Source organism: Narcine bancroftii, chromosome 7 (assembly GCF_036971445.1).
Source record: "Narcine bancroftii isolate sNarBan1 chromosome 7, sNarBan1.hap1, whole genome shotgun sequence".
In the NCBI taxonomy this organism is placed as follows: Eukaryota; Metazoa; Chordata; class Chondrichthyes; order Torpediniformes; family Narcinidae; genus Narcine; species Narcine bancroftii.
In genome coordinates this window covers 187,090,662-187,105,514 of record NC_091475.1, presented here as the reverse complement: position 1 = coordinate 187,105,514, position 14,853 = coordinate 187,090,662, and the positions used below count along the sequence as shown (strand labels likewise).

At 37.4% G+C, this 14,853-nt stretch overlaps 1 protein-coding gene across 3 annotated transcripts in view; it reads left to right on the top strand.

The window, feature by feature from the left end:
* Positions 1-14,853, top strand: part of LOC138739505 (LHFPL tetraspan subfamily member 6 protein-like) — a 239,317-nt gene that overhangs the window by 95,145 nt on the left and 129,319 nt on the right. The gene's annotated exons all lie outside the window — the stretch shown is intronic.

The window sequence follows — 14,853 nt, the reverse complement described above, 5'->3', positions numbered from 1 at the left end:
TAATTGAACATGCTGTGGAGTAATGGATTATTGTTTTGAAAGGAACAGATGAACGGACTCAAAAGTTTGGGTCTGGTGCCGCAAGCAATCCCTTACTAATCACAGAGCACCTGTGGCATAGGGAATACTCAAGTGGTATGTGAGTAGAAAGAAAAAGTTTGAAAACCACTGTTTTAATTGTCCCTAATTGACTCGTTATGTGCATGGTTTCACAACTCCAAAGGAAATGAGCCAATGACAATTTTTCTCAAGCAAAATATTTCAGTAACAATTGAGTCTAGAGCAGTGATTCTCAACCTTCCTTTCCCACTCACATATCACCTTAAGCAATCCCTTACTAATCACAGAGTTCCGATGGCATAGGGATTACTTAAAGTGGTATGTGAGTGGAAAGAAAAAGGTTGAAAACCACTGGTTTAGATAGTGATTTTTCTTGTAGAGGTTTTCTTCCATTATTCTAACAGGGTATCTATCCATGGTATTTATTCTAAAAAGGCAGAGAGTTTTACAACAGAGAAACAGGCTATTTGGACTAACTTGTTTATACTGACCAGGCTAGTCCAATATCTTGGCTTGTGGCCCATATCCCTCTAAACCTTTCCTATCCAAATAAATGGCTACATAAATATTGTAGTTATACCTGCTACTCTCACCTCCTCTGACACCTCATTCCATATGCCCTCTAGCCTTTGTGTGAGAAAGTTTCCACTCAGATCCATTTTTAAATTGTTTCCCTGCAGTGGAACACGGTAATGCAGAAGATGTCCTCACTACACTATACAGGCTGGCCCTGTAACTTGTCCCCATAAGATTCCCAATAAATGCTGAAGCCCTCGTCTCCTCCCTCCATACAAGCCTTGGATCCAGCCCAGCAGCATGTAAGAACATGCCTGATGTTTCAGGTTATTAAAGCCTTTAATCACTCGCTTTGAGCCTGCTTGTGGTTATTGATTGTGCTACATTCCTTTTTACCTCTAGCTTTTGATTCCTTTTACCTGGGGATTTACTATATCTCTTCCCCTCTTGATTTTATAGCCCACTTATAAAATCCCCCTCCGTCTTTTAGGCTCTAGGAAGAAAAGTCCCAGCCTGTCCACCCTCACCTTATAATTCAAGCCTGCAAGTCCCAGCAAAATTCTTGTGAATCTTTTCTGCATCCTTTCATGTTTAATGATGCCTTTCCTGTAACTGGGTGACTAGTTGATCCAGATATACATTTGTTTCTGTATGCAAGCAATGAATTTATTGATATCCCAGTGTGATTCCAGTTCTCCTATTGCCTCCAGAGCATGCTGTGATCAATTGCTGTGTAAATAATATTCATTGATGTTCACAACAGGCATCAATCATTCACACACCTGAAATATTCCCTCTATTCAACCAATCAAAGTTGAACATTTAATTCATAACATCTAATTTCCTTGCTGAGTAAAAATCTGTCACTCACTGTGTTGGAAATATCATTCCACCCGGCATATGGTGTCATCGAGTCCTAGACCTAGATAGCACAGGAACAGGCTATTTAACCTCTCTTCTTGCACATCTCCACAAATCCTATTTGTTAGTACCAGCTCCATATCCTTCTATGTCTTGCTTATTTAAGTGTGTATGTGTCTCTTGAGCCTGGTGATTGTATTTGATTCCATCACAACCTCTGGCAGCATATTATTGATATCAACCATTCACTGTAGATTTAAAAAAAGCATTATAGTTCAGTTTGACAAAGCTAAGGCTTTTCTCTTTGGAGCAATGAAGGATGAGAGGTGACCTAATAGATGTATGCAAGAGTGAGGGGCTTACTTTGGGTGGGCAGCCAGGACCTTTTACCCAGGGCAACAATAGCAAATGCAAGAGGGCATCTGTTTAAGGTGAGTGGAGGAAAGTTTAGGAGAGACATTAGAGGTAAGTTGTTTTACACATAGTGGTGGGTGCCTGTAATACATTGCTGGGGTTGGAGGTAGAGACTGGTTCAATAGGGACATTTAAAAGACTCTCAGATGGGAACATGGGTATCAGAAAGATGGGTAGAGAAGGACTAGAATTTTGTGGGGTAGGTTTTCATAGGTCAACACAACATCATTGGCTGAAGGGCCTGTACTGTGCTATTGTGTTCTAAGTTCTTTCCCCTTCAAAACTCCTTCTTCTCACCTTAAACCCATGCCTCTAGTAATTTTCTACACTTCCATCAGGTCACCACTTAGCCGCCTTTGCTCCACGAATAATAATCTGTCCCCATAGCTAGCATTGTCCATCCAAGCAACGTCCTGATATCTTCTGGGAGAAAAAGGTACTGAATTCCCGTCTTCCTGTGGAGCCACGACTTCTGAACTTGAAAGCAATTTTTCAATTAATTTCACATTTAGAAATAGCTTGACAGCAGTTTGATGCAGTGAGGGAAATTGTCTCAGTAATCTATTTCACTGAATGTAAAAAAAAAGGCTCAAGGTTGTCACTTCAAGAATAACAAGGCAAGTCGTGCTGTGTTGGATGCAGGTGCAGTAATTCAAAGTCATCTCTGATTATTTGTCAAGCTGCCAAGGCCCATTACATACATCACTGAAAGATCTTTTCATGTAATAACCCTAAGTAATGCTACCTCCTCACAGTGGAGCGATTCTTCTTTCCATCTCTGAATATTCCATCTGAGAATATTTCTCAGTCTCCGACCCCTGCTGTGCTTTACGAATTGAGAATAAAATGAAAATTAACAATTATAGAACTATAATTAAAGATGCACCTTCATACTCTCCAGAGGTCAGAAATTTGAAACATCTGCAAATAGTCTGCTTTACATTCATTTAAAATGTAGACCTAATATAACTTGATAATATGAAACCAAAATCAAATACCTGTCTGTTCCAAAAATGATGATTTCATGTATTTTTTAGGAGCTGCATCCTTCAGGTATCAATGCTCTCCATTCTATCCTATTTTATTAAGTTTGAATATAATAATTTGGCAGACATTTGCATTGCAGAAAATGTAAAAGTTGACTAAAAACGGATTGTTTCTTGTAAGGTCACTTCTAGCTCAGCAGTCAGGAGTTTGCTGGTTCAATTGTGCACCACTGTAATGTGCTTGGAGTACTGACAACTCATTGAACACCACTGCATCCGCTAGAGGTGAAAATCTACTGTGACAAGTGGTTGTCACATAGCATGGGGATGCAGCAGGATTAATGGATCTTTTCTGACTGGATGGTGATGGGAATGTCACACGAGACTTTGGTGAACTTCCAATCTTATGAAAGAACTCTGATTTTGCACAAACGCTCAAGTGCCGTTCATGATTAGTGCTAAACCAGCCTCTTCTGGTGATATGCTGATGGATCTTCAAGCTGCCTTGGTCGGTGATGAGGCTACAACCTCTGTGGTGCTGAGATTTCAGCAGTTTTATTTTTCACTTCATAAGTATACATTCCTTGGGGCCAAATGTCTAAGAGAAGAAAGCAGGACATGACCTTAGAACTGGATGGAATTTATGCAAGTCAACCCACCACAATTTGAGGTAAAGACCCCTTATTCCATACCCAGGTGGTGGCTGGCATTGGAGGTCTGCTGTACCTTGTATCTCACATAGTGAAAGAGTACAGAAGAGCTACTACAGGTGGCTCCTGTGGTAGCTCAGATCTAGGAGAGATCATTTTAAAATGGGGGTTGCCATCATTCAGGGTTAAGACAAACTTTTTTTAAAGACAGCCTTCCCTTAAATTTACCTGGACTATTTCGGACTATGCCTCCATCTCAGGAGATAAACTATACATGGACATCTATTACAAACCTACTGACTCCCACAGCTACCTGGATTATATCTCTTCCCACCATGACTCTTGTAAGATTGCAATTCCTTTCTCTGAATTCCTCTCTTTCAGGTATATCTGTTCCCAGGATGAGGCTCTCCAGTCCAGGATATCTGAAATCTCTCATCTCATAAATGTGGATTACTATCATTGATAAAGGTCATATTGTATCACCTCTATTTTTCATACATTCTGCCCTCACACCAACATTCTCCAGGCAGAGCAAGGATAGAGTGACCGAGCGAAACATAAAGTCATCATCCCATTTTTAAAAGCACTATAAAAATGACTTGGTCAAAACACAGAAATGCTGGAGGAACTCAGCAAGTCTCTTCAGCATCCATAGGAGGTAAAGATGTAGAACTGATGTTTCGGGCCTGAGCCCTTATTCAGGGCATGAGCTTGATTGGTTATTTATCTTTACAGCTCATACCTTGAAAAAGGGCTCAGACCCGAAATGTCTTTACAGGTTTCTCAGCATTCATATTAGGTAGAGTTCTAAAAATGGGATGATGACTAAGGAGAGGAAAGGACAAAGGAGAGAATTTGTGCTCAGAATCAGAGGTAGAGGGTGACATACTAAATGAGTACTTTGTGTTAGTATTCATGAAGGAGTAGGGCATTGAGGATAGTGAGAGCTAATGTGGTAGGGCATTTGGAGATCAAGAGCAGAGTCTTTTGAAGGGTATTAAGATGGATAGAGGTGAACAGATGTGCTGGAGAGTTTGAATCCAGAACTGTCTGTAAAGATTTTGTACATTCTCTTCGTGCATGGGTTTCCTCTCACATTCCAAAGACGCAAGGGGTTAGTAAGTTCATTGATAAATTAAAACTTCCCAAACATCTTTTCTTTAGATATTAGGAGTTTTTTGAACTCTAGTGTTGAGACTTCTTCAAGTCCTTGTTATGAATACGATAGGGATGATCTATGATATTAAACCGAATATTTAAAAAAAGTTGATATCATCGATATATAATTTATTATTAAAGGCTAAGGATAATTCCCTAGTTAAGATTAAAAAATTAATGGGAATAAGATCTTCAACTTTCATTTTTGGATACTACATGGCATTCTATCTTAAAACTGGTAAATTCATCTTCTTTGTGTGCCCGACATTCACTTTTTCAATTTAAGGTAAATTGAGCTTTTCTAAAGTTCAATTGGCTAAATTTTACTCTAAAATTACTTGGAAATGTGATAGGTGTAAGACTGAAAAAGGTACTTTGTTGCATATGTTTTGGTCTTCTTCCTCTCTTTCCATTTTTTTTGAGAAGATATCTTTCATACCTTATCTTTAGTTCTCAATGTGAATCTGATACCCAATTCTATAATTGTCCTTTTTGGATCAACTAAGACAACTGATTTGAATTTAACTATACTTCAATCCCATGTAGTTTCTTTGGTCTCCCATATTGCTAGATGTTCAATATTGATGGCTATCCAAAATGATGGCATGCCTAACTTTGGGGGGAAAAGAATCAGATGTTCTACTGTAATGGATTTAATTTGTTTAAGTTTATGGGGTCCTTTATCAATTATTTTCACAATTTATGAGGTCACTTGGATCTTACTTTGTGAGTTTGTGGTTTCTTTTAATGGTTGTGAAATTATATGTACTTGCCGGATAACTTCAGAAGGGAAGGGGTTAGAATTAGTAGTATATTATAGTTTATTTTAAATCTTTTTCAATTAGCCATATTATGTAATTGCTTAAGTGTTTGCTGCATTTTTTCTGTTTGTTTTATCAATTTTATATATAATAGTTTTATTTTTCTTATATAGCTTTTTTCTGTATATTCCTTTTTTATATATTACCTTTGATTAATGGTTTTTATTTATGCACTATTTCTGTAAAATCCAATACAAATATTAAAAAAGAAAATTAGTTTAATTGATCGCATTGGTGTATTTAGGCAGTGCAAGCTCATGGGCCAAAAGGGCCCGTTACTGTGCTGTATGTCTCGACTTAAAATTAATATTCAAATACAATGTCCAAATTAAACTCAGCAGGTTACTCAGCATCCATAGGAAGTAAAGGCTAACCAACATTTTGGATCCTATTCAGGAACATGCATTTAAGGTGAGAAGGGAGTTTAAAGGAAACGTGTTTTTTTACACCAAGAGTGTTAGGTGCCTGGATCAGGCTTCCAGGTGGATGCAGATAGTATTTGGAATTTAGACGGTTCCCGATGGACATATGGATATGAAGCAAGTATATGGATATCATGTGCAAGCAGTAGAGTTTTAGTTTAATTTGCAATCATGTTTGGCAGAGACCATATGGGCCATGGGGTCTGTTCCTGTGCTGTTCTTTCTGTTCTGTGTTAGAGTCCATAAATTTTCCAAGCTATTTCAAGTAAGGTGTTGGCAGGGAGACCCAGTAAGTTTACTCTTTTCTGGAATGTTGCCGGTCATCAGTTCCTTCTGAGGTGAGGAAAGAAACCAGCTGCCTCTTTGTATAACACACTGAGAAATGTAATTTGCTTGATCAAGTCATGAAGTTTAGCCTGTGGCCTGAAGATGTTCGGGTGGCACTTCTATTATTAAAATAAAGTACTTAGGTGTGAGCAAAGTTGACAGGCTTTAAACAACACTAGAGATTAGAAAGGAATTTGTGCTCATGGAATAACCCTTGTGATTGCAGTAAATAATAGATGGGCAAATCTTTTGAAAAGAAGCTGGATGTCTAGTTGTAAAAGGGATTGACATAATGATTAAAATGATCTTATATTCTGCACAACAGTGGAACTGTAAGATTGTTTTGCTTGGGTTGACGGATGTTATCTTGCCACCTCTCCCTTTGATGTTTGGGGAACTATTAGTAGTATTCCCTTGGAAAGTGCGATGTTGATTTCCCATCCACTGGAGTGGATATAGATTGTAGAGCCTGACCCAAATAAGAAAGATCGTTCTCCAAAAGGGTAAAAATAAGAGAATCAAAATCAAAGTTTGGGAATTGTCTCATGGATTTTATTCTGTCTGTCTGGATCTAATGATAAATGTTTGTCTTTATAATTCTTCTCCACTCTGTCTTGGAACACAATGATACAGGGATTGACCATTTGCTGTTCTCCAATACCACACTCAAGCCATTAATCTATGTATGACAAGCTCAACAAAGAATGCAGCAAGTTCCAATGCCATCTACAAGTTTGCTGATGACATCACAGTTGTCGGCAGAAGCACAAATGGCAATGAGGAAGTGTACAGGAGGGAGATAGATCAGCTCATTGAATAGTGTAATGATAACAACCTTGCCCTCAATATCAGCAAAACCAAGGAGATTATTTTGGACTTCAGGAGGAAGTCAGGGGAACATGGTCCAGTCCTCATTGAAGGCTCAGTAGTGGAGAGGGTCAAGAACTTCAAATTCCTGGGTGTCAACATTCTCCGAGGATCTGTCCCATCTCCATGTTGTTGCAAGCACAAAGAAGGCTTGCCAGCTGCTATACTTCGTGAGGTGTCTGAGAAGATTCAGTATGTCAGTGAAGACTCTCAAAAACTTCTACAGGTGTACTGTGGAGAGCATTCGGCTGGTTGCATCACTGCCTGGTATGGAGGTGCTAATTCTCAGGGCAAGAATAAACTCCAGAGGATTGTTAACTCAGCCTGTGACATCACAGACATCGGATTTCACTCCATTGAGGACATCGACATGAGGCGGTGTCTTCAAAAAGCAGCCTCTATCCTCAAAGACCCCCAACCACCCGGGCCATCGCTCTCATTCTGCTACTATCGGAGAAAAGGAACAGGAGCCTAAAGACGAACGCTCAGCGGCACAAGGACAGCTACTTCCTGCTGCTGCCAGATTCCTGAATAATCAATGATCCAAAGGCACTGCCTTACTTTTCATCCAGTATTATTGCTATTATTTTATTTTTTATAGTAATGTCGTAAGATGGTTATAATATGAGTGTTTTCTCTATGACGCTGCCACAAAACACCGAACTTCATGACTTGTTCATGACAATAAATCCTGACTCTAATTCTGATTCTGACTGTTGTTGGGAGGAGAGGGTTACTGAAATACAGCAAAAAGTCTCTATTTCACATTCTATCCAGGCAAGTCAACTCATGAAACAGAGAGTGCAATCAATGACAGTGCAGGGAGTAGTGTTAAAATAGACCAATAAAGTAGAAATAAAGAAAGGTACAAAATCACACCCTGCAGAGAAAGGTACAGTTTGGAAAAATGAACAAAACATGCCATAACCTTTTGCCAGTGAATCATACATTTAATTTAGAGATACAGCACAGTAACAAGCCCTTTCAGCTCATGCTGTCAAAAATGCACCAATTAACCCACAAACCCCGTACTTTTTTTGAGGGTGGGTGGAAGCCGGAGCATTCGGAGGAATCCCATGTAGTCAGAGGGAGAACATGTAAACTCCGCATAGATAGTGCTGGATTTGAACTCCGGTTGCTGCCACGATGACAGCGTTGTGTTAACCACCATGAAAAACTGTGTCACCCAGAATCTGATAATAATAGGAAATAAACTGTCCTGGTGTTTTCAAGCACATATATCCACTGTCAGACGAAACGGGGGGGGGGGGGGGGGGTAGAGAGTGAAACCTTGGGAAGATGCTGAATTTCCTCCTGCATCTAAGAAAGTAGATCCTTTGGTCCATAGTCTTAGTTGTGACATCCATGTGCATGTACAAGGAAATTTATGCTGATGACATTTCTGTCTGCCTTACAGCAGACAAAAGCGTTTTTGTGTAATATGACGCCATTTTATTACATGGCAATAAATTAAATTGCAAATCTTGAATCTTAGAAATAGAAGATTAAAGAATTAAATAGTTCCTTTTCAGTTTGGAGGGATATGACCAAGGTAGATTCTTGGCTCTTAATATTAAAGACTAGGAGGATGAAACAAATTGTAAAGTTTTCATGTTTGCCAATATGAAAATAGATAGAAGCATGTTTTGTGATGGTGACGTTGAAATTCTAGAGCTCAGCCAAAACAGTCCCAGTGGTTGGGTGAAAACCTGGCAAATTGAATTTCATACAGGGAGGTGTGAAGTCATGCAATTAAGACAGAGGAATCAAAGGGCCAATTACTAACTAAATGGAGACTCTGCAAATAAGTGAAGTTCAGTGGGATCCAGATGATCCAATGCATTAATCTTGAAAAGTTAATTGGGCTTTTTTGCAAAGGGTTTGAAATTTGAGAATAGGGAGGTTTTGTTACAGTTGTAGAGGGTGCTGGTGGGACTATATATGGAATACTGTGCACAGTTTGATCCACTTCCCTAAATAAAGGTAATTGTAGCATTGGAGGCAGCCCAAAGGAGATTCACCAGGCTAATTCCTGGCATGAGAGGGGTGTCCTATCAGAAGAGGCTGGGCAGTAGGGGCCATTATTCCTTGGAGTTTAGAAGAATGAGGAGTGACTTTATTCAAACCTTATCTTAAGGGGCCTTTACAGACTGTTGAAGGCTCCACACATCATTGGTGGGGAAACTATTGGAAAGGACTCTTGGGGATAGGATTTGTGTGCATTTGGAAAGTCATGGTCAGATTATGAAGAGTCAACATGGCTTTGTGAGGGGGAGGCCATTTCTTATTAATTTGATGGAGTTTTTGGAGAAGGTGGCAAAAGTGGTTTACAAGGGTAGGGCAGTCGATGTTATCCACATGAATTTTAGTAAGGCATTTGACAAGTTCCTTCATGGTAGGCTGATCCAGAAGGGGCAGATGGTGAATTGATCATTTGGATATGGAATTGACAGGCCCATAAAAGACAAGAGTAGTGGTGGATGCTATTATTCAGGATGGAGGCCTGTGGCAAATGGTGTTTTAAGACCATAAGACATAGGAGCAGAAATAATTATTAAGCCATTTTGTACTGATTGGTGTTAGGACACCAGTTGGGTGAGATGTATATAAATGACTTGGATAAAAAAATAGTAGATGGGTGAGAAGTAAATTCACAGATGATTCTAAGATTGGTGAAGTTGTGAACATCTAAAAGGGTTTCTAAAAAATACAAAGGAATATAGATCAGTTACAGATAAATGAACAAAGAAATGGCAGATGGAGTTTAATCTGCACAAGTATGAGGTGTTGGAATTTCGGAAGTCAAATGTTTTTTTTTTTTAAATTTTTATTTTTCACACCATAAATCACAATAGCCATGATATACACTTTTTCTTTTCCACACATTTACAGTGACTTTTTCTCCCTCCCCCCTCCCTCCTCCCAAGCCACCCCCCCACCCCCCCCCCCCCTCTCATCCATTTTAGGTATACAATCTAGGTTGCATTAATTCAGTTAGACAATGTTGTCATTCAACAAAAATACACCAGAAATTCTACTGAGTCCATTCTTTTCTTTTCTTCTCCTTCCATCAACTTAGGTAATGTTTGTTCCCGGTAGGTTTTCGCTATTGTATTTAATATAAGGCTCCCATACTTGTTCGAATATTTCAATATTATTTCTTAAACTATATGTTATTTTTTCTAATGGAATACATTTATTCATTTCTATATACCATTGTTGTATTTTCAAATTATCTTCCATTTTCCAGGTTGACATAATACATTTTTTTGCTACGGCTAGGGCTATCTTGACAAATCTTTTTTGTGCATCTTCCAAGTCAATTCCAAATTCTTTATTTTTTATGTTACTTAGGAGAAAGATCTCTGGATTCTTTGGTATATTGTTTTCTGTTATTTTATTTAATATCTGATTGAGATCATCCCAAAATTTTTCTACTCTCTCACATGTCCAGATTGCATGAATTGTTGTTCCCCTTTCTTTTTTACATCGAAAACATCTATCAGATACTGTTGGGTCCCATTTATTTAACTTTTGCGGTGTAATGTATAGTCTGTGTAACCAATTATATTGTATCATACGCAGCCTCGTATTTATTGTATTTCTCATCGTTCCAGAGCATAACTTCTCCCATGTTTCCTTTTTTATCTTTATATTTAAATCTTGTTCCCATTTTTGTTTAGTTTTACCATTTGTTTCCTCATTCTCCTTTTCTTGCAGTTTAATATACATATTTTTTATAAATCTTTTGATTAACATTGTATCTGTAATCACATATTCAAGGTTACTTCCCTCTGGTAAACTCAAGTTGCTTCCTAATTTATCTTTCAAGTAGGATCTCAGTTGGTAATATGCCAGCGCTGTATCTCCAGTTATATTGTACTTATCTCTCATTTGTTCAAAGGATAAGAATCTACTTCCTGAAAAACAATTTTCTATTCTTTTAATCCCTTTTTTTTCCCATTTTCTAAAGGCAAGGTTGTCTATTGTAAAAGGGAGTAGCTTATTTTGCGTCAATATTAGTTTTGGTATTTGATAATTTATTTTATTTCTTTCTACATGAATCTTCTTCCATATATTGAGGAGATGGTGTAATACTGGAGAAGTTCTATGTTGTACCAATTTTTCGTCCCATTTATATAATATGTGTTCAGGTATCTTTTCCCCTATTTTATCTAATTCTAGTCTCGTCCAGTCTGGTTTTTCCCTTGTTTGATAAAAATCTGATAGGTACCTTAATTGTGCGGCTCTATAATAATTTTTGAAGTTTGGCAATTGTAAGCCTCCTTGTTTATACCATTCTGTTAATTTATCTAGTGCTATCCTCGGTTTCCCCCCTCTCCATAAAAATCTCCTTATTATTTTCTTTAACTCTTTGAAGAATTTTTCTGTCAGTTGTATTGGCAATGCCTGAAATAAGTATAGTATCCTTGGAAAAATGTTCATTTTAATACAGTTTATCCTTCCTATCAGTGTTAGTGGTAGCTCTTTCCAATGCTCTAAATCGTCCTGTAATTTTTTCATTAGTGGATTGTAATTGAGTTTATATAATTGGCCTAGATTTTTGTTTATTTGCACACCTAGGTATCTTATTGCCTGCGTTTGCCATCTGAATGGGGATTCCTCCTTAAATTTTGAGAAATCCGCGTTATTCATAGGCATTGCTTCACTTTTATTTACGTTTATCTTGTATCCCGACACTTCTCCATATTCCTTCAATTTCTTATATAGTTCTTTTATTGATAGTTCTGGTTCTGTTAAGTACACTATCACATCATCCGCAAACAGACTGATTTTATATTCCCTGTCTTTTATTTTTATTCCTTTTATATTATTATCTCTTCTTATCGATTCTGCTAGTGGTTCTATAGCTAGCGCAAACAATAATGGTGATAGTGGGCATCCCTGCCGCGTTGACCTGCTTAAGTTAAATTGCTTTGATACATGTCCATTTACTGTCACTTTCGCTAACGGTCCCTTATATAATGCTTTAATCCAATTAATATACTTCTCCGGTAAACTGAATTTTTGCAATACTTTGAACAAGTAATTCCATTCTACTCTGTCGAAGGCCTTCTCTGCGTCTAAAGCAACTGCTACTGCGGGTGCTTTATTTCCTTCTACTGCATGAATTAAGTTAATAAATTTACAAATATTGTCTGTTGTGCGTCTTTTTTTGATAAATCCAGTTTGGTCTAAATTTACCATTTTCGGTACCTGTTCTGCTAATCTGTTCGCTAATAGTTTAGCTATTATCTTATAATCTGTGTTTAGCAGAGATATTGGTCTATATGACGCTGGTGAGAGTGGATCTTTCCCTTGTTTTAGTATCACTGTAATTATTGCTGTTTTACATGAATCTGGTAAGTTTTGTGTCTCATCAATCTGGTTGATTACATCCAGGAGGGGCGGTATTATTAGGTCTTTAAATGTTTTGTAGAATTCTATTGGGAGTCCATCCTCTCCTGGTGTCTTATTATTTGGTAAATTTTTTATTATCTCTTGTATTTCTACTGTTCCAAATGGTTCTGTTAATTTATTTTGTTCCTCTATTTGTAGTTTTGGTAGTTCAATTTTAGTCAAAAATTCATCTATTTTCCCTTCTTTCCCTTCGTTTTCGGTTCGGTATAATTGTTCATAGAATTCTCTGAAGTTTTCCTTAATTTCTTTTGGATTATATGTAATTTGTTTGTCTTTTTTCCTTGTTGCCAATACCATTTTCTTAGTTTGCTCTGTCTTAAGCTGCCATGCTAAGATTTTGTGTGTTTTTTCACCTAGTTCATAATATTTCTGTTTTGTCTTCATTATATTCTTCTCCACCTTATATGTTTGTAATGTTTCATATTTTATTTTTTTATCTGCCAATTCTCTTCTTTTGGTTGTATCTTCCTTTATTGCTAATTTTTTTTCTATGTTTATTATTTCCCTTTCCAACTGCTCTGTTTCCTGGTTATAGTCCTTCTTCATCTTGGTTGCATAACTTATTATTTGCCCTCTAATGAATGCTTTCATTGCGTCCCATAGTATAAACTTATCTTCCACTGATTCCGTATTTACTTCAAAGTACATTTTTAATTGTTTTTCAATAAATTCTCTAAAATCCTGTCTTTTAAGTAGCATGGGGTTTAATCTCCATCTATACATTCTTGGAGGGATGTCCTCTAGCTCTATTGCCAATAACAGGGGTGAGTGGTCCGATAATAGTCTAGCTTTATATTCCGTTTTCCTAACTCTCCCTTGAATGTGGGCTGATAACAGGAATAGGTCTATCCTTGAGTATGTTTTATGTCTAGTCGAGTAGTATGAGTATTCCTTTTCTTTTGGGTTTTGTTTCCTCCATATGTCCACAAGTTTCATTTCTTGCATTGATTTAATTATAAATTTGGTTACTTTGTTCTTCCTGTTAATTTTTTTCCCCGTTTTATCCATATTTGGATCCAAATTCAGATTGAAATCCCCTCCTATTAGTATGTTCCCTTGCGTATTAGCTACCTTCAAAAAGATATCTTGCATAAACTTTTGATCTTCTTCGTTAGGTGAATATATATTAAGTAGATTCCAAAGCTCTGAATATATCTGACATTTTATCATAACATATCTCCCTGCTGGATCTATTATTTCCTCTTCTATTTTAAATGGCACATTTTTGCTAATTAATATAGCCACTCCTCTTGCTTTTGAATTATACGATGCTGCTGTTACATGTCCTACCCAATCTCTCTTTAATTTCTTGTGCTCCAATTCAGTTAAGTGTGTTTCTTGGACAAATGCTATATCTATTTTTTCCTTTTTCAGTAAATTTAGTAGTTTCTTCCTTTTAATTTGGTTATGTATTCCATTAATATTTAGAGTCATATAGTTCAGCGTAGCCATTTTATATTTTGTTTATCTTCTCTTTCCGTTTTTCCATCATTACCTTTCCTCCTTTTCCATTTCTGTTTTCTTATTTTCAACTCTTTACCAGACAACATTCCTACAACATCCAACATTTTCCTTATTCTCCTATTTCTATCTTCTTTATCCCCAGTCTCCCCTTCCCCTCCTGAGTTGCCCTTTATCCCTTGTCGGACAACCACATCTCCCCTCTCCATTTGGATTTGCGAATCCACTCGCAAGCGTCAACTGATTTTGCAGTGACCGCTCTTTTCCCCCACCCAGCCCCCCCCAGAAAAGATTTCGCTTTTTATATGTCACAAAGGTCACTCTTTTAATTCCCTCCTTATTCTCTCTATTCCATTGCCTTCTCTTATTAATTCTTGTCTATACTCTCTATGTTTTCCTCTAATTACAGATACTTTCACATATGCCCATTGTCTCTATTCACTCTTATACCTCTTTACCCGCATACATATCAATCGTGGTCATTTTTACCCTCCTTACCCTTCTTCATCCCTCAGTCTATTTTTGTCTTTACCCACATACATATCAGTCGTGATAATTTTTGCTCTCATTACCCGTCTTCATCCCTCAGTCTATTTTTGTAATTGTTCTGCAAATTTTCGTGCTTCTTCTGGATCCGAGAATAGTCTGTTTTGTTGTCCTGGAATAAATATTTTCAATACCGCAGGATGCTTCAGTGTAAATTTATATCCTTTCTTCCATAAAATCGCTTTTGCTGTATTGAACTCTTTTCTCTTCTTTAGGAGTTCAAAGCTTATATCTGGATAAATGAAGATTTTTTGCCCTTTATACTCCAGTGGTTTGTTGCCCTCTCTTACTTTTTCCATTGTCTTCTCCAGTACCTTTTCTCTTGTAGTATATCTTAGGA